The sequence below is a fragment of the Papio anubis genome, chromosome 10, assembly GCF_008728515.1.
Source record: "Papio anubis isolate 15944 chromosome 10, Panubis1.0, whole genome shotgun sequence".
Lineage (NCBI taxonomy): Eukaryota > Metazoa > Chordata > Mammalia > Primates > Cercopithecidae > Papio > Papio anubis.
In genome coordinates, this window is record NC_044985.1 from 113,707,893 (window position 1) to 113,727,344 (window position 19,452).

The window sequence follows — 19,452 nt, forward strand, 5'->3', positions numbered from 1 at the left end:
GTATTTTTATTTGAGATGGGGTTTCACTGTTAGCCACGAGGGTCTCGATCACCTGACCTCGTGATCTGCCCGCCTCGGCCTCCCAAAGTGCTGGGATTACAGGCATGAGCCTCCGCGCCCGGCCCTAACTCCTCTTTTTAAGAAATCTTTCCCACCATCTCTTCAGTGTTCTTAATTTTTCTTTTTCTTTCTTTATTTTTATTTTTTTATTTTTTATTTTTGCAGGTGAAAAACTCCCCTTTATCTCAGGTTCTGTCAGTTACATATATATAAAATCCTAAATTCTGATCCATTTTCTTTTTTAAGCATGCTGAATAAATCCACTATACTTCTACCAGTGAGAGTTAATCTCCAAGCTAATTAATTCACCCTCTTTTTAAAGTAAAATTTGTTGTAAAAAATGGCATGCCAAAAAAATATACTTTTCAGTCAACTGCCTTGAGAATATGCTATTTTCTAACCACAAGACAATTTTTCTGAGTCTCAGCACAGGAAACCAAACATCCAGTAAGAGGTGGCCTGACATAAATAAGTACTAAAAGACTAGCATTAAAATGTGTTTTATAAGATAGATTTTTTTCTGGAATGACTTTCTAAAATTATTTCATGTACATTTCCTCCTCTTTCTCCTGTCTTTATTTTTTTAATTTTGTATATTATCCAAATTATGCCCCAGATTTAGATGAATCCTTCTTTCGGGCTGATTCTGTTTTTTAGTCTCTTTTTCACTGCATCTTTTTCGTTGGCCTTATAAATCCAAATAACTGTACATTTGACATGGATTTGAGGGCAGCTATTTCTCTCATTAGTGTCATACCACCACTGACATAGTCCAGAATATAAATGTTATACATAAATATTTCCTTTGTTTATATAGTAACATTTGAAATATATTGTATGCTTATACAGGCACTTCTCTTTTACTACTTGATACCATGTTGTTTTGGGTTTAGGGGGTTTTTTTATTCAAAAAAATAACTTTCAGATTATAGCTTGGGGTCAGTTTAGTTTCTCAAAGCTGATCTTTATAATGATGATCTCCAGCTTTAGAAAAAATAGTGCACTGCTTTCTAAATCAAAGATTCACTCAAGGATTGGGCACAGTGGCTCAAACCTATAATCCCAGAATTTGGGGAGGCTCAGGTGGGAGGATTGCTTGAGCTAAGGAGTTTCAGACCAACCTGGGCAACATAGCAAGACCCCTTCTCTTGGAAAAAAAAAAAAAAAGAGGCTGAGCACAGTGGCTCATGCCTGTAATCTCAGCACTTTGGGAGGCCAAGGCAGGCGGATCACTTGAGGCCAGGAGGTCGAGACCAGCCTGGTCAACATGGCAACACCCCGTCTCTACTAAAAATACAAAAAATTAGCCGGGCGTGGTGATGCACATCTGTAATCACAGCTACTCGGGAGGCTGAGGCAGGAGAATCGCTTGAACCCTGGAGGCAAAGGTTGCAGTGAGCCGAGATCCCACCACTGCTCTCCAGCCTGGGCAACAGAGCAAGACTCAATCTTTAAAATAAATAAATAAATAAATAATAAGATTTACTTGGCCAGGTGTGGTGGCTCACACCTGTAATTCCAGCACTTTGGGAGCCCGAGGGGTGGATCACTTGAGGTCAGGAATTCAACAGCAGCCTGGCCAACATGGTGAAACCCTGTCTCTACTAAAAATACAAAAATTAGCCGGGCAGAGTAGCATGAGCCTGTAATCCCAGCCACTGGGTAGGCTGAATCAGGATAATCACTTGAACCCAGGAGACAAAGGTTGCAGTGAGCTGAGATCTCACCACTGGGCAACAGAGCGAGACTCTACCTCAAAAAAAAAAAATTTTTTTTTACTGTTATTCTTACTCTAGTTCTAGTACTAGTTTACATATATTTTCTTATATGGGATTCTAATTCTTTGAAAACCTGTAGATTAATAAAGTGTTAGGGCTGGAAAGCATCTTTGGTTTTTTTGTTTTTGTGACAAGAGTCTCACTCTGTCACCCAGGCTGGAGTGCAGTGGGGCGATCTCAACCTCTGCCTTCTGGGTTAGAGCGATTCTTCTGCCTCAGCCTCACGAGTACCTGGGACTACAGGCACCCGCCACCATGCCCAGCTAATTTTTGTATTGTTAGTAGAGATGGGGTTTCACCGTGTTGGCCAGGCTGATCTTGAACTCCTGGCCTCAAGCGATCTGCCCACCTCGGCCTCCCAAAATTCTGGAATTACAGGGGTGAGACGCTGAACCTGGCCAGGGCTAGAAAGAATGTTGAATATTATTTAGTTCCTACTCTGATGACGCATATATATTCTTATTTATGGTGGGGAGAATGTAGCTAGTATTTGATTTTTAAAAACACTTTAATGGCTAATCTTTTATATGTTGTATTTTTTTTTAACTCCAAAGGAAGTTCATGACCAATTGGCAAGTTAATGAGTGCAGGTGTTTTGAAATCTATGAGTCCAGAAGACGCAAAAAATCGCTTTATACTAAGTGGTTCAGGAGGGTACTGTTACCAGTATTGTACTCTTGAAATGGTGTCTTCTTTGTCCTCTCAAAATGGAAGTGTTGCTTAGGTGGCCAGAACAATTAATTTAGGTTTAACATGACAAATACTGGAAAAGTGTTAGACAGTAATGGTATGCTAAGTAGATGGGAACTGGCAGATATGGCCTCTTGCAGCCAGTAACCCAGGTGGTTGTCCGAAGAGCACCAATATGTCATAGTTAACTCCAGCAAATGAAAAAAGGAAGAATTGGGCAATAGATTAGTCTTGTTTTATCTCTTTTACTAAATCCTATCCAAAACTCCAAAAACATATCTGAAGCTAGTGTCATCTGAAAAAAAAAAAAAATGAAAATGCTCACCCCCCTAAAAAAAATGGCAATTATTTTTGAAGTGCATTAGAGTTGTAGCACTAAGAGACTGAAAACACCTGAGGTTGCATGCCAGCCTGTGACAGGAAGCTGTCATCTCAATTACTTCTGACAAAGGAATTAAAACTAGACTTGGTGACGGCTGAGCGAGAGACAACAAAAAATTGAGCTAGTGCCATTTCAAACTGCAGACCAATTTTAAAGATTTAAAATGTAAATGCAGTCTAATAAAAATGTTAATGCACACACCCTTTGACCCAGCAAATCCATTTCTAGGATTTGGGTATCCAAAAATGCTATCACATATGCACGAGGATATGTGAGCAAGATTATTCACCAAAGTCAATAATTGTAAAAACATTTTTCCCTGAGAGGAAATGTGGTTAAACTGTGATTCATTCATGCCATAGAATACTATCCAACTTTTCAAAAACAATGCGGTGGATCTCTGTTTACTCAGTAGACCAAATAAAATCTAGCAAGAAAAGCAAGTTGCTGGATTAAACATAGCATATCCTACTTTTAAAAAAAGTGTTTTAAATAAATGTTAGTGAGGTTTTAAATAATTCTTAAAAGAAAAAGCTGGAATGATGCATTCTTAGAGTTACAGATTTTTACTCTTTGCATTCATATTTCTGAAACATCTGAATTTTCTACCATGAGCATTTCTTTTTATAATCAGAGAAAAGCAATAAAGATTTAAAATGAAAGTGTAAATGGAGAACTCTCACTCTGAGGTAGTGTCCTGCCTGTATTCCCCCTATTTGGCCAGCACCGCCTTTCACCCACCTCCCTCATTGAATACTGAGGTAGCTTTGATGGCTGTGTCACAAACTCCTGCTGTTTTTGTGGAGGGAAAATAATTCTAATTGTACAGTTTTAGAGAGAGTGCAGATTGATTAATGATTAATTTTCCAATTTTCCTTGCAAAATTTTAAGGAGGTTTCTTGGCATTTTTGTTTGTTTTAGAGGCAGAATCTCATTCTGTCATCCAGGCTGGTGTGCAATGGTGCAGTCAGCTCACTGCAGCCTCAAACTCCTGGGCTCAAGCAGTCCTTGCGCCTCTCTGTCCCAAAGTGCTGGGATTACAAGCATGAACTTCTCTACCCATCCTTAAGGAGGATTTAGTGTCTAGAAACTTCTGACCTTTTTTTTTTTTTTTCTTAGATGGAGTCTCTCTCTGTCACCCAGGCTGGAGTGAGGTGGCATGATCTCAGCTCATTGCAACCTCCACCTCCCGGGTTCAAGTGATTCTCCTGCCTCAACCTCCCAAGTAGCTGGGACTAAAGGCATGTACCACCCCGCCCGGCTAATTTTTGTATTTTTAGTAGAGATGGGGTTTCACAATGTTTACCAGACTGGTCTCGAACTCCTGGCCTCAAGTAATCCGCCCGCCTCGACCTCCCAAAGTTCTGGTATTACAGGCATGAGCCACTGCACCTGGCCTCTTTTTCTTTTTAATAGAAGTAACAATTACTTTTGAGAAACTAAAGGGGCCAGGTGTGGTAGCTCACACCTGTAATCTCAGCACTTTGGAGTCTGAGGCAGGCGGATCACAAGATCAGGAGATCAAGACCATCCTGGCCAACATGGTGAAACCCCGTCTCTACTAAAAAAAAAAATACAAAACTTAGCCAGGCGTGGGGGCGGGCGCCTATAGTCCCAGCTACTTGGGAGACTGACACAGGAGAATGGCTTGAACCCAGGAGGCGAAGCTTGCAGTGAGCTGAGATCCGGCCACTGTACTCCAGCCTGGGCAACAGAGCAAGACTCTTTCTCAAAAAAAAAACACAAAGACACGGCTGGGCGCGGTGGCTCATACCTGTAATCCCAGCACTTTGAGAGGATGAGGCAGGTGGATCATGAAGTCAGGAGTTCAAGACCAGCCTGGCCAACATTCTACTAAAAATACAAAAAAATTAGCTGGGCATGGTGGCACACACCTGTAATCCCAGCTACTCGGGAGGCTGAGGCAGGATAATTGCTTCAACCCAGGAGGTGGAGGTTGCAGTGAGTGGAGATCATGCCACTGCCCTCTAGCTTGTACAATAGAGTGAGACTGTCTCAAAAAAAAAAGAATGTTTTTGCAGACTTCTAAGCTATCATGTCCATTCTGCCCACTGACCACCGTCCACAGCCAAAATATTTCCACACAGAAAGAACAACTGCTGCTCCTTTTAAACTCCAAAAGTCAGTATCATAACTTGTGCTTATTTATTTCCACAGCCTGGTCATCATAGCGAGATCCCATCTCTACAAAAAAATCTAAAAATTGTCCAGGCATGGTGGCTCACACAGATAATCCTAGCACGTTGGGAGACCTAGGCAGAAAGATTACTTGAAGCCAGGAGTTCAAGACCAACCTGGCCAACATAACAAGACCCCCTTCTCTATTTTTAAAAATAAATAATTAGCTGGGCATGGTGACATGAGCCTGTAGTCCCAGCTACTCAGGAGGCTGAGGCGGGAGGATCACTTGAACCTAGCTGTTTGAGGCTGCAATGAGCCATGAGACCCTGTATCTTAAAGAAAAAAAATTATTTTCCTCATCTCTGTTGTTTATGTGTTGATTTACACTCCTCTTTTCAGCTGTCTTTTTGTTTTTCTTTGAAAGTCTCTTATTCTTCCTTCTTAAGAGAGATGTTTTAGGCCGGTGCAGTGACTCACGCCTGTAATCCCAGCACTTTGAGAGGCCAAGGCAGGCGGATCACCTGAGGTTGGGAGTTCGAGACCAGCCTGACCAACATGGTGAAACTCCATCTCTACTAAAAATACAAAAATTAGCTGGGTGTGGTGGTGGGCGCCTGTAATCCCAGCTACTTGGGAGGCTGAGGCAGGAGAATCGCTTGAACCTGGGAGGCGGCAGTTGCAGTGAACTGCGATTGCACTGCACTCCAGCCTGGGCGACAGAGTGAGACTCCGTCTCAAAACAAAAACAAAAGAGAGATGCTTTACCCCTTCACCACTGCACTTGAGAACCTCAGGCCAGTTCAGCTGTGCTGGAGCCCTCCTCAAGGTGTGCTGTGGTTTTCCCTCCTGCTGTCATTTACTCCCTCACTGCTCCTCCTGACAGCAGCAAGTGCAGCAAACATTCCCTTCCCTGCCCTACAGGTTAGGCCAGGTGTTTGTAATGATAAACTGCATTATTCTTCTATTCCTCATGTCTGACACACTTCAGAAAAATGATTCCCAATCATTGTGTCTTGTGACACTCCAGGATGTGCCCAATTTGAGTTGTGAAATCATTTGTAGTCAGAAATTTTTAATTTCTCTTAATTTTTTTAAGTGGCATATGGCACTTTTCTGAGGAGAGGGATGGCATGATCCAAGTAAGGTGATTAAACTCTTAAAAATAATAATATTCACTGTTTAGTTAGGCTAGTCAAGTGGCTCCTAAATCCTTATTTCAAAATCACGTGACAACTGGACATTGCTCCAGTATCACCTCTTCCCAGGTAAATTGTTCACTTGGTACCTGTGAGTGCCTACTCAATCTGGGCAGTTAATTTGGTCTCACCCTACGTTGACATAGATTTGCTTCATAATTATATGGGGCAGTAGAGCACTTAATTGGAAGTCACTGAGTCACGGATCCTTTCATTCCTCCTGCAGTCTGCAAGCTCTTGACCTGGGGCAAGGCACTTAATTTGAGCCCTATTTGCTCATCAGCATAATAAGGTTACTAGTCTAAGAGATCACTAAGCTTTACCCAGCTCTAAAATGATGTTTCATGACCAGCATGTTGGCTCACACCTGTAATCCCAGCACTTTGGGAGGCCAAGGCAGGCGGATCACAAGATCTGGGGTTCAAGACCAGCCTGGCCAGCATGGTGAAACCCCATCTCTACTAAAAATACAAAACTGAGCTGGGTGTGGTAGCACATGCCTACAATCCCAGCTACTCCGGAGGCTGAGGCAGGAGAACTACTTGAACCTGAGAGGTGGAAGTTGCAGTGAACCAAGATCGTGCCATTGCACTCTGGCCTGGGCGACAAAGTGAGACTTCATCTCAAAAAAATAAAATAAAATGCTGTTTCACGTGAAAGTAGTGTTTTGTTTTGTTTTTGTTTTTTGTTTGTATATGTGTATATAATTTTTTTTTTTTTAAGACAGGGTCTTGATCTGTCACCTAAGCTGGAGTGCAGTGGTGTAATCATAGCTCACTGCAGCCTCCAACTCCCATGTTCAAGCAATCTACCCAGTTTAGCCCCCTGAAAATAGCAGACTACAGTCCCATTCCACCATGCCCATCTAAGAAAGTCGTGTTTTAGGCTGGGTGTGGTGGCTTACACCTGTAATCCCAGCACTTTAGGAGGCCGAGGTGGGCGGATCACGAGGTCTGGAGTTCGAGACCAGCCTGACCAACATGGCGAAACCCTCTCTCCACAAAAAAATACAAAAATTAGCCAGGGCCATGCACAGTGGCTCATGCCTGTAATCCCAGCACTTTAGGAGGCTGACTCAGGCGGATCACCTAAAGTCGGGAGTTCGAGACCAGCCTGACCAACATGGAGAAATCTCATATCTACTAAAAGTACAAAATTAGCCTGGTGTGGTGGTGGGCACCTGTAATCCCAACTACTCAGAAGGCTGAGGCAGGAGAATCGCTTGAACTCAGGAGTTGGAGGTTGCAGTGAGCCGAGATCACGCCATTGCACTCTAGTCTAGGCAACAGGAGTGAAACTTTATCTCAAAAAAAAAAAAAATTAGCTGGGCATGGTGGTGCACCTGTAATCCCAGTTACTCAGGAGGCTGAAGCAGGAGAATCGCTTGAACCTAGGAGATGGAGGTTGCAGTGAGCCGAGATCGCACCACTGCACTCCAGCCAGCCTGGGCAACAAAGCAAGACTCCGTCTCAAAAAAGAAAAGAAAAGAAAGTGGTGTTTTATGCTGGAAAAAGCACTGGAGGTTTTTGTTTTGTTTTGGTTTTGTTTTTTTTCTTTTAGAAAAATTGAGTTTGCATAGCTGGGCATGGTGGCTCATGCCTGTAATCCCAGCACTTTGGGAGGCCAAGGTGGGCGGATCACGAGGTCTGGAGTTCAAGACCAGCCTGACCAACATGGTGAAACCCCGTCTCTACTAAAAATTTAAAATTAGCCGGGCTGGTGGCGCACACCTGTAATCCCAGCTACTCAGAATCACTTGAAACCGAGAGGCGGAGGTTGCAGTGAGCCGAGATTGTGCCATTGCTCTCCAACCTGGGCGGGCGACAGAGCGAGATTCCATCTCAAAAAAGAAAAAAAAAGAGAAATTGAGTTTGCGTCAAAGATTGTGTATTAGAGGCTGGACGTGGTGGCTCACGCCTGTAATCTATTTGGGAGGCCAAGGCGGGTGGATCACCTGAGGTCAGGAGTTCAAGAGCAACCTGGCCAACATGGTGAAACCTCTACTAAAAATACAAAAATTAGCCGGGTGTGGTGGTAGATTCCTGTACTTCTAGCTACTCGGGAGACTGAGGCAGGAGAATCACTTGAACCCAGGTGGTGGGGCAGAGGTTGCAGTGAGCCGAGATCACACCGCTTCACTGCAGCCTGGACAAAAGAGCAAAACTGTCACACACACACACAGACACACACAAAAAGACTGTGTATTAGTAGCTGTGTGACCTGGCGTAACCTGCCTGATGTTCCATTCCGTTCTTCTGTAAAATTAAATTGTAGCTACTTCACAAATATAGTGAGAACCAGATGTATGTAAAAAGTACTCCAGGCCAGTATTTCTCAAAGAGAAGCATCATGAGCCAGGTGCAGGAGTGCGAGCCTATAGTCCCAGCTATTGAGAAGGCTGAGACAGAAAGCTTGAGCTCAAGAGTTGGAGTACAGCCTGTGCAAAATACTGACATCCCTCTCTATTTATTTTATTATTTTTTTGACATGGAGTCTTGCTCTGTCGCTTAGGCTGGAGTGCAATAGCACCATCTCAGCTCACTGCAACCTACACTTCCTGGGTTCAAACAATTCTCCTGCCTCAGCCTCCCTAGTAGCAGGAATTACAGCTAATTTTTGTATTTTTAGTAGAGACGGGATTTTGCCATGTTGGCCAGGCTGGTCTCGAACTCCTGACCCCAGGTGATCCGCCCCCTTTGGCCTCCCAAAGTGCTGGGATTACAGGCGTGAGCCACCGTGCCCAGCAGCCCCTCTTTAAAAAAAAAAAAAAAAAAAAAGAAGAATACACAAATATTAAAAAAAAGTTTCGTGATTAGAAAAGATTGGAAAATTCTAAGTAAAAGAAAATTATATTTCCTTCTTTTCTCTGAAATTTCTCAGAGCCTTTAAAATCCTATTTTGCATCATGAATCTCCAAGAGAAGACTGCAGAGTGGAGCTTTTCCTAGGACCACAGAGCCCTCTTCTCCCTGAGCATCTTTAGGGACTGTGACTGGAATGCTGTTTGGAAAACCACTCAGCAGTCTGCCTGGTACACAGCAGAAAATGCTGAAGCAATGTTAAATACTGGCACTAAATCAGTCAGATTTTACCCTTTCCATGACAGTTTCATTTTCCTTATTTATTTTTATTTTTATTTTTGAGACGGAGCTCTGTTGCCCAGATTGGAGTGCAATGGCGCGATCTTGGCTCGCTGCAACCTCCGCCTCCTGAGTTCAAATGATTCTCGTGCCTCAGCCTCCTGAGTAACTAGGATTACAGGCACCTGCCACCACACCCGGCTAATTTTTGTATTTTTAGTAGAGACGAGGTTTCGCCAGGTTGGCCAGGCTGGTCTTGAACTCCTGACCTCAAATGATCCACCTGCCACGGCCTTTCAAAGTGCTGGGATTGCAGACATCAGCCACTGGGCTCAGCCTGTCCTTTGGTTTTACAAATAAATGTGCTGCTGTGGTTCTGCAACCATTTTATTCTAACGTCCTCTTTAGAAATATTTTTAACTAATAATCTAAAAGAAAATACCTACACCCTCAAATGTGTTATATGCCACATTTTAACGCCTTAACTTGTGCTTCCAAAATCTGATTAACATGTTTTGATGCATGCCACAGAGGAAAGCATCTGTCATCACTGTGAATATGGTAGAATTTCTTACAAATGTTTTATTGTTTGGGAAAGCTCAGCTCTGACCAACCCTCTGGCTTTGTGCCTGTACAAAGCAGGTATAATTGGAGCAGAGAGTAAGCCTGAAAATCGTAAGAGTCTCAGATGCACCAGCTCAGCACAAAATCCTGGAACGTTGACAGTTCACAAAAACACATTGACCAGCGTGTGATAATAATATCGAACATTAGCCAGATGTGGTGGTGCATGCCTGTAATCCCAGCTACTTGGGAGGTTGAGGCAGGATAATCTCTTGAACTTGGGAGGCGGGGGTTGCAGTGAGCCGAGATCGCGCCACTGCACTCCAGCCTGAGTGACAGATCAAGACCTTGTCTCAAAAAATAAAAAAGAGTTGAGATAAAAACATTAGTGTTACTCAGCATCAATAGTCAATTTCTGCATTTTATTATAAAATTAAGCCTGATCCATGTAGCTGATCATAAATCTATTCTCCATATTACATCCAACGTGAACTTTTAAAATTGCAAACCTAATCACCGTATCTCACCAACTCTAAAATGCCCCTGTGTATAGGCCACATCATTATTTCACATATAGCCCAGAAAGAAAACAATGCTAATTAAACTTTGATTTCAGCGATTTTGTAAGAAAAAAAGTGACTCACAATCATTGGAATATAGTATGCCAACCACCTCACCTCCTTAAAAACCAAAAATTTGGCTAGGCGCGGTGGCTCCCGCTTCTAATCCCAGCACTTTAGGAGGCCGAGGCGGGCGGATCACTTGAGGTCAGGAGTTTGAGACCAGCCTGGCCAGCATGGTGAAACCCCGTCTCTACTAAGAATATAAAAATTAGCTGGGTGTAGTGGCGAGTGCCTGTAATCCCAGCTACTTGGGAGGCTGAGGCAGGAGAATCGCTTGAACCCAGGAGGCAGAGGTTGCAGTGAGCAGAGACTGCACCATTGCACTTCAGCCTAGGCGACAAGAGCGAAACTCCGTTTCAAAAAAATAATAAAAATTTTAAAAATAATAAAAACCAATAATTTTTCATCTTCCCCGTATCAGGACAAAGCTCCTGACCGTGTTCTACAAAGCCAGCATATTTCTCTTTTTTTTTTTTAAGCAGGCTCAGAAGGGAAAGGGTGTCTCTTGCTCAGGGGCCATGCTAATTTCTGTATCGTTTCCATTTTAGTATATGTGCTAGGGAAGCGAGCACAGGTCTCTCTTCTTAATAGCGCTTACCATGGTGGACATCTTAGTTTTGCTTATGTGTTTATCTGATCAGTATCTTTTGGGTTTTTTTTTTGTTTATTAGACAGTCTCACTGTGCCGCCCCAGGCTGGAGTGCAGTGGAGCGATCTTGGCTTGCTGCAACCACCGCCTCTTGGGTTCATGTGATTCTCATGCGTCAGCCTCCCGAATAGCTGGGATTACAGGCACCCACCATCATGCCCGGCTAATTTTTGTTGTTTTTTTTTTTTTGTAGAGATGGGGTTGTAGAGATGGCGTGAGCCACCGTGCCCGACCGGATTGGTTAGATACAACTTTCTTTTCTTTTTCTTTTTCTTTTTTTTTTTTTGAGGCGGAGTTTCGCTCTTGTTGCCCAGGCTGGAGTGCAATGGCGCCATCTCGGCTCAGTGCAACCTCCGCCTGCTGGGTTCAAGCGATTCCCCTGCCTCAGCCTCCTGAATTGCTGGGATTACAGGCACCCGCCATCATGCCTGGCTAATTTTTATTTTTATTTTTTTGTAGAGGTGGGGTTGTAGAGATGGCGTGAGCCACCATGCCCGACCGGACTGGTTAGATACAACTTTCTTTTCTTTTCTTTTTTTTTTTTTTGAGGCGGAGTTTCGCCCTTGTTTCCCGGGCTGGAGTGCAATGGCGCCATCTCGGCTCAGTGCAACCTCCGCCTGCTGGGTTCAAGCGATTCTCCTGCCTCAGCCTCCCGAATTGCTGGGACTACAGGCACCCACCATCATGCACCGCCATCATGCCCGGCTAATTTTTGTATTTTTTGTAGAGATGGGGTTGTAGAGATGGCTTGAGCCACCATGCCCGGCCGGATGGGTTAGTTTTCTTTTCTTTTTTTTTTTCTTTTGAGATGGAGTCTCGCTCTGTCACCCAGGCTGGAATGCAGTGGCGTGATCTCTCAGGTCACTGCAAGCTCCGCCTACGCGGTTCACGCCATTCTCCTGCCTCAGCCTCCTGAGTAGCTGGGACTACAGGTGCCCGCTGCCATGCCTGGCTAATTTTGTTTTTTGTATTTTTAGTAGAGACGGGGTCTCATCGTGTTAGCCAGAATGGTCTCAGTCTCCCGACCTCGTGATCCTCCATCTCGGCCTCCCAAAAATGCTGGGATTACAGGCATGAGCCACTGCGCCTGGCCAGGTTAGTTTTCTTACCCCAAAAAACAGATACACCTTTTTTTTTTTTTTTTTTGAGGCGGAGTTTCGCTTTTGTTGCCCAGGTTGGAGTACAATGGCGCCATCTCGGCTCGCCGCAACCTCCGGCTCCCAGGTTCAAGCGATTCTCCTGCCTAAGCCTCCCGAGTTGCTGGGACCACAGGCACCCGCCATCATACCCTGCCATCATGCCCCGCCATCATGCCCGGCTAATTTTTGTATTTTTTGTAGAGATGGGGTTGTAGAGATGGCTTGAGCCACCATGCCCGGTCGGATGGGTTAGTTTTCTTTTTTTTTTTTTTTTTCTTTTGAGAAGGAGTCTCGCTCTGTCGCCCAGGCTGGAGTGCAGTGGCGCGATCTCTTGGGTCACTGCAAGCTCCGCCTACGCGGTTCACGCCATTCTCCTGCCTCAGCCTCCTGAGTAGCTGGGACTACAGGTGCCCGCTGCCACGCCTGGCTAATTTGTTTTTGTATTTTTAGTAGAGACGGGGTCTCATCGTGTTAGCCAGGATGGTCTCAGTCTCCCGACCTCGTGATCCTCCATCTCGGCCTCCCAAAAATGCTGGGATTACAGGCATGAGCCACTGCGCCCGGCCGGGTTAGTTTTCTTACCCCAGAAAACAGATACACCTATTTTTTTTTTTTTTGAGGCGGAGTTTCGCTTTTGTTGCCCAGGTTGGAGTGCAATGGCGCCATCTCGGCTCACCGCAACCTCCGGCTCCCAGGTTCAAGCGATTCTCCTGCCTCAGCCTCCCCAGTATCTGGGATTACAGGCATGCGCCACCACCCCCGGCAAATGTTGTATTTTTAGTAGAGGCGGTGTTTTGCGGGGTTTTGCTGTGTTGGCCAGGCTGGTCTGAACTCCCGACCTCAGGTGAGCCACCGCGCCCGGCCCAACAGATACAACTTTCTACCTCATAATAATGTTTCAAGGATTATATGAGGTAAGATATACAAATTTTTTGCACATTTTCCTGCCCTTTCTTACATTTTTGTTATGGTAAGGTCCTTTTGTACCAAGATGAGCCTTCCTCCTGTTTAAAACTGTATTAAAGTATATCTTCAGCATTTTTTAAAAAAGAACAGCCTGGCCAGCATCGTGAAACCCCATTTCTACTAAAAATACAAAAAAAAAAAAAAAATTAGCCGGGCGTGGTGGCAGGCGCCTGTAATCCCAGCTACTCAGGAGGCTGAGGCAGGAGAATCGCTTGAGCCCGGGAGGTGGAGGTTGGAGGGAGCTGAGATCACGCCACTGCACTCCATTCTGGGTGACAAAGCACGATTCTGCCTTAAAAAAAAAAAAAAAAAAAAAAAAAACAGAGAGAAAGAGAGAAACAGATTGCCATTTGGCTGGAAAAAGTGGTTTCCACATTCATACCCTTTAAAGCCTCCGCTCCGCCATTACAGTGTTCCGCGCTTTGGTTCCCCAAGGCTCCCTCTTCTGAAGATGGCGGCCATGGGAGCCGAAGGGAGCTAGGAACCGCCCAGCGCGGTAGCTCACACCTGTAATCCCAGCACTTTGAGAGGCTGGGGTGGGCAGATCACCTGAGGTCGGGAGTTTGAGACCAGCCTCAATTCCCATGGTGAAACCACGTCTCTACAAAAAAATACAAAAATTCACTGGGCGTGGTGGCCCCGGCTCGTAGTCCCAGTTACTTGCAGGCCGGGGTGGGAAGATTGCTTTAGCCCAGGAGTCCAGGGTACCGTGTACCGGGATTGCGCCACTGCATTCTAGCCTGCTTGGCTGGAGTGAGACCCTGTCTAAAAAAAATGTATAATAAAGGGCCAAGAAGCTCTTGGCAACATTTTTAATGCTTTTACAGTCTGCCTACTGTGTCAGACTAATTGTTCCCAATTAGTGGAGCTTGTTTAAGCTGTGACTAAAGGATGTTTTTATATAAGTGAAATAATTATTCCTAACTATTACTTTTAAACACGGATTTTGTTTAACCTTGTTTCTTTTTTGGAGGGTGGTAACACCAAGACTACTTTATTAAAAGCATAACTAAGAGCAATTGATGGATACGTAAAGACGTAGTAGGCACATCCATGTAGTAGTGCCACTGTGAGGAGCATTCAGGAGTAATTCTGCCTTAATGCTTAGGTATGTATCTGATTTATGGAAGATAGGCTGTAGGCTGTATAACCCATGTACGTATATGTTAGGGACTGAATTATGTCTCCCCGCAAAAAGATTTTTGGAAGTCCTAACCCTGAGTACCACAGACTATGACCTTATTTAGAAACAAGGTCATTGCAGATGAAATTAGTTAAAATGAGGTTCTGCTAGAGTAGCATGAGCCCCTGATCCAATACTACTGGTGTCCTTACTGCTGGTGTCCTTATGTGAAGACAGACACACAGAAAGCCATGTGATGATGAAGGCAGAGATTGGAGGGATGCAGCAAAAGTTGCCAAAGATTTTCAGCAAACTAGCAGAAGCTAAGAAGAGACTTCCCCTTCAGAAAGAAGGAGCATGGCCTTACTAACACCGTGAGTTATCCCCACAATCGTGAGAAATAAATTTGTGTGGCCGGGCGCGGTGGCTCAAGCCTGTAATCCCAGCACTTTGGGAGGCCGAGGCGGGCGGATCACGAGGTCAGGAGATCGAGACCATCCTGGCTAACATGGTGAAACCCCGTCTCTACTAAAAATACGAAAAACTAGCCGGGCGTGGTGGCGGGCGCCTGTAGTCCCAGCTACTCGGAGGCTGAGGCAGGAGAATGGCCTGAACCTGGGAGGCGGAGCTTGCAGTGAGCCGAGATCGCGCCACTGCACTCCAGCTTGGGTGACACAGCGCGAGACTCCGTCTCAAAAAAAAAAAAAAAAAAAAGAAATAAATTTGTGTTATTTTAAGCCACCCCATTTGTGGTTCATTGTTATGACAGTCCTGAGTGTGTGAAGCTATTTGTGGCCCACCTACTTGATTCACCTAAATATGTTAGTGGGAAAATAGAGTTGCCTGGGTGCGTCGGTCATTTCATACCTGTCCGAGCCTCCACCTGAGATAAATCACCATCTGTTTGGCACAATCCCCCAGCCTACCACTTGCCACTGGACCAAGGATAGACACCTGACTCTAGTGCAGTGAATCTACCGACTGACCAGCAGCCATAGGACTTGGGTGGCCTGGTGTGGAAAGAGGAGCCCCTTCTTGAAAATGGGGACTAATCTGGGCACGCCCTGTAATCCCAGCACTTTGGGTGGCTGAGGCGGGCAGATCATGAGGTGAGGAGATCGAGACCATCCTGGCTAACATGGTGAAACCCCGTATCTACTAAAAATACAAAAAAAAAGCCAGGCATAGCAGCAGGCGCCTGTAGTCCCAGCTACTCGGGAGGCTGGGGCAGGAGAATTGCTTGAACCCGGGAGGCGGAGGCTGCAGTGAGCCAAGATAGTGCCACTGCACTCCAGCCTGGGCAACAGAGCAAGACTCCGTCTCAAAAAAAAAACAACAACAAAAAAAAGAAAATGGGTACTAAGACATAGAAGAATATAGCTGCAGAGAGTAGCTTCAGGGAACTGAAATAGGTTCAGAGGAAGCTCGAAGTGGCCATTCTGAAGTTTATGCAAACTCCTGGCCAGGAGAGGTGAAAAAAAAAAAATAGAGAAGAGACATGACAGTGGGACAGGGGATTTGTTACTCTCACTCCAGGCTGCAAGTTGCCTCTCCACAATTAATGTCACCTTTTAGTAGAGAACCCAACTTTTCAGGTCTGGCATGGTAGCTCACACCTGCAATCCCAGCACTTTGGGAGGCCGAGGCAGGTGGATCACTTGAGGTCATGAACTCAAGACTAGCTTGGCCAACATGGCAAAACCCTGTCTCTACTAAAATACAAAAATTGGCCGGGCATGGTGGCACCTGCCTATAATCCCAGCTACTCAGGAGGCCAAGGCAGAAGAATTGCTTGAACCCAGTAGGTGGAGGTTGCAGTGAGCTGAGATTATGCCACTGCAGTCCAGGCTGGATGACAGAGCGAGACTCCGTCTCAAAAGAAAAAAAACTTTTAGATAGGCTTAATGCTTCCCATTTTGATGGGTTGGTGGTGGTGGTTAATTTCCATAATATAGGGAGTTGAGTGGTTTTTGAGGGAGAAGGGCCCTCAAATCCAACCTCGTGTCCTAACCTCGCTGACAGCTAAGTGTGACTTTGAAGCTAAGTATTAACTGAGGACTTTTAGGAAGTTTCTTTAAAGGGAGGTGGGATAGGGCTGGGCCTCTTCGTCGTCTGGCTACTTAGAAATAAAATCAAGGGTGAGAGGTAAAATGGATAATAGGAGGCAGCATCCTTCCCCAACGCACCACAACCCTGTGCCGGACTCCCAAGAGCACGTGGCATAGCAGTGTATTCTGCCATTCCGCTGTGTACCGCCCTCTGTCCTGTCTTGCCTTTCCCTTTCTCTTCAGTTCTTTCTGTTTCCTTTTATTTCTTTTCCTTCTTGTTTGTCTTTACCTACCCGGCATAAAAATGCTGGTTAGTACCTTTGGGTTCCTCATTCTGGTTACCTATTGCAGTGAGTCTGTATCCTGAGAAATTCATGGAGATCACCATGATTAGAAGTCATGGCTACTGAGCCAAGCGTCATAGACTTGAAGCCTAGCAGCTTCCAGGGGCTCCAGGACCATCAGGTGGGAAGGCCCTGAGGGGTCCGGGACAGCTCCAGACTAGCTCCACAGGGGCAGAAGTGTACCAGGGCCTACCTGCTGCTCCACCACGGGCTCGGCTACTTGTCTCCCACCACGTCTCTGGGTCTACATGTCCCTCGGCTTTTGCTTCCCATACCAAAGGCTCAGTTCTGAGCCTCAAGTTCCATTTCCTCCCACCAGAGGATCTGACGCTCTCATTCAGCCACTCCACCCTGTTTGGGAGCTTTCTCCCACAGTCAAGCCAGTCTATTGCCCATCCTTGGATCATGTGGTAGGAGCTGATGTTTTTACCACCTGCCTCTGTCCATCTTCTTGTGGTTACAGTGCCCTGGTTTTCCACAGGAAAGTCATGCCTCCCTCACCCTCATTTTGTATGGTCCAAATAGTCTCATATGGACCCACCATCCTCAGTGTCCATAGTGATGCAGAGATAGGTCCACTCCCCAATCTTAGCCAATGAGATGCTTGAGAAAGGCACACTTCCTTTATCCCTGAACTTGCAGTTGTAGTGATGTGAACCAGGGTCTAGCAGCCATGCAGTCACCACCAGGGACAACCTACCTACAGATGCAGTCAATGTGGAGGGAGAGGAACCAACGGGTGAAGAAGAGGTGGGGTCTCTGTGGCACTGTTTGAGCCTCCACAGCCAGCTAGGCATTACCGTTAGGTGAGTCAATAGGCTCCTCTTCTTTGCTCAGATCAGGTTGAGAGGGTTTTCCATCACCTGTAACTGAAAATGTCCTAACTAGTCCAGGTCAGTTGGCCGCCCTGGTGCAATCAGCAGTGGCTGGAGTAGCAGGCCAGATGTCACCTGCAGAACAAAGTGTGCTCAAGTCAGCCCTTGAAATGGGGCTGTGGGACGGGCAGTGTGAAGCTGAGTCTTTCCACTATAAATAAGGCTGTGCAAGGCCAAGTTAATACATGTTTGGAGTTCATAAATCATGGTGGCTGTGGTTATCAAATTAAAAAAAAATCAAAACCACCAGTAGCCTCAAAAAACACATGATTGGAAATGTGAGAGGCTGTCAGGAGCCCTGGTCCGTGGGCAGCCTCGCTGGAAGTGCTGTGACCATGTGTGTGTTTGAACCAGGACAAACTGCTGATGTGGACATCTCCCCAGATCCATTCCTCAAAACTGTGTAAAGTGATTATGTATTGAATCACTTGCCTAAGACAGAGTAGTGTCTGTTTGCTGAATGAGATTCTTCCCCACAATATGGTTTGGATTTGTGTCCTTGCCCCCATCTCATGTCCAGATTGTAATCCCAGTGTTGGAGGAGGGGCTTGGTGGGAGGTGTTTAGATCATGGGGGCGGAATTCCCTCTTGCTGTTGTGATAGTGAGTGAGTTCTTATGAGATCTGGTTGTTTAAAAGTGTGCAGCACCTCCCTCTTCTCTCTGTCTTCCTCCTCTGTCCATGTAAGATGGGGCCAGCTTCCCCTTCACCTTCCATCGTGACTGTAAGTTTCCTGAGGCCTCCCCAGCCATGCTTCCTGTACAGCCTGTGGAACTGTGGGTCACTTAAAACCTCTTTTCTTTATAAATTAGCCAGTTTCAGGTAGTTCTTTATAGCAATGCAAGAACAGACTAATATACCCCCTTTCTCAAAGACTGCCACTTCTATATTCTGTATTTTAGAAGTCAGCACTATTGGAGGAATTGAAATGAAATGAAACCTAAGGTAAAATAAAGCTAGCAAACAAAGGAGAGATTTGTGTAGACAGTCTAGACAAGTTTACATTCCACATTAAACACTTGCATTTATTTAACAGTTTCATTTATGACTTTACGGTTGTTTAATAAATATTATGGCATTCCAACTAGGAAGATAGTATCACCCCTTTACACATGAGAAAATCAAATGAATGGCTTAAGGCAAAAATTCTTTTATTAGTACCCAAAAGTCTAGACTTTGTTATTATTTTAAATTTAGAAAAGTAAAATTTCAATAGTTAGTGGCTAGCAAAACTGTATTTTTTTTTTTTTTTTTTTTTTTTTTGAGATGGAGTGGTGCTCTGTTGCCCAGGCTGGAGTGCAGTGGTGTGATCTCGGCTCCCTGCAAGCTCTGCCTCCTGGGTTCATGCCATTCTCCTGCCTCAGCCTCCTGAGTAGCTGGGACTACAGGTGCCCACCGCCACGGCCGGCTAATTTTTTTGTATTTTTAGTGGAGATGGGATTTCACCATGTTAGCCAGGATGGTCTCGATCTCCTGACCTTGTGATCCGCCTGCCTCGGCCTCCCAAAGTGCTGGGATTACAGGCATCAGCCACTGTGCCCGGCCCCAAAACTGGTATTTTTAAGTGTGAACTAATAATTTGGTTAGGTTTATTCAGAAAATAAACTTTAAGGATTTAGGGATTTGCAAGCTTCAGTTTGAAGTAGGTTTAGATAGCTAAAGATCTCTGGATTTTGTAAAGAGAAAATTAATTGAAGAAAGAATTTAAGGTAAATATGATTTATGACTATCTGTTTTAGATGTGAAGTGGTAAACAATATTGGCAAAGCCACAGATTGGGAGTAGAGTGGGGGAA

The 19,452-nt window shown here is 45.1% G+C and overlaps 1 protein-coding gene and 1 non-coding gene across 3 annotated transcripts in view; one reads left to right on the forward strand and one right to left on the reverse strand.

Moving 5' to 3' along the window:
• The window catches only part of FBXO36 (F-box protein 36), a 91,178-nt gene that overhangs the window by 2,790 nt on the left and 68,936 nt on the right, over positions 1–19,452 (forward strand). The window lies entirely within an intron of this gene.
• Positions 10,983–11,086, reverse strand: LOC116269275. The gene has a single exon (XR_004176755.1). It is a non-coding gene; the product is annotated as a U6 spliceosomal RNA (small nuclear RNA).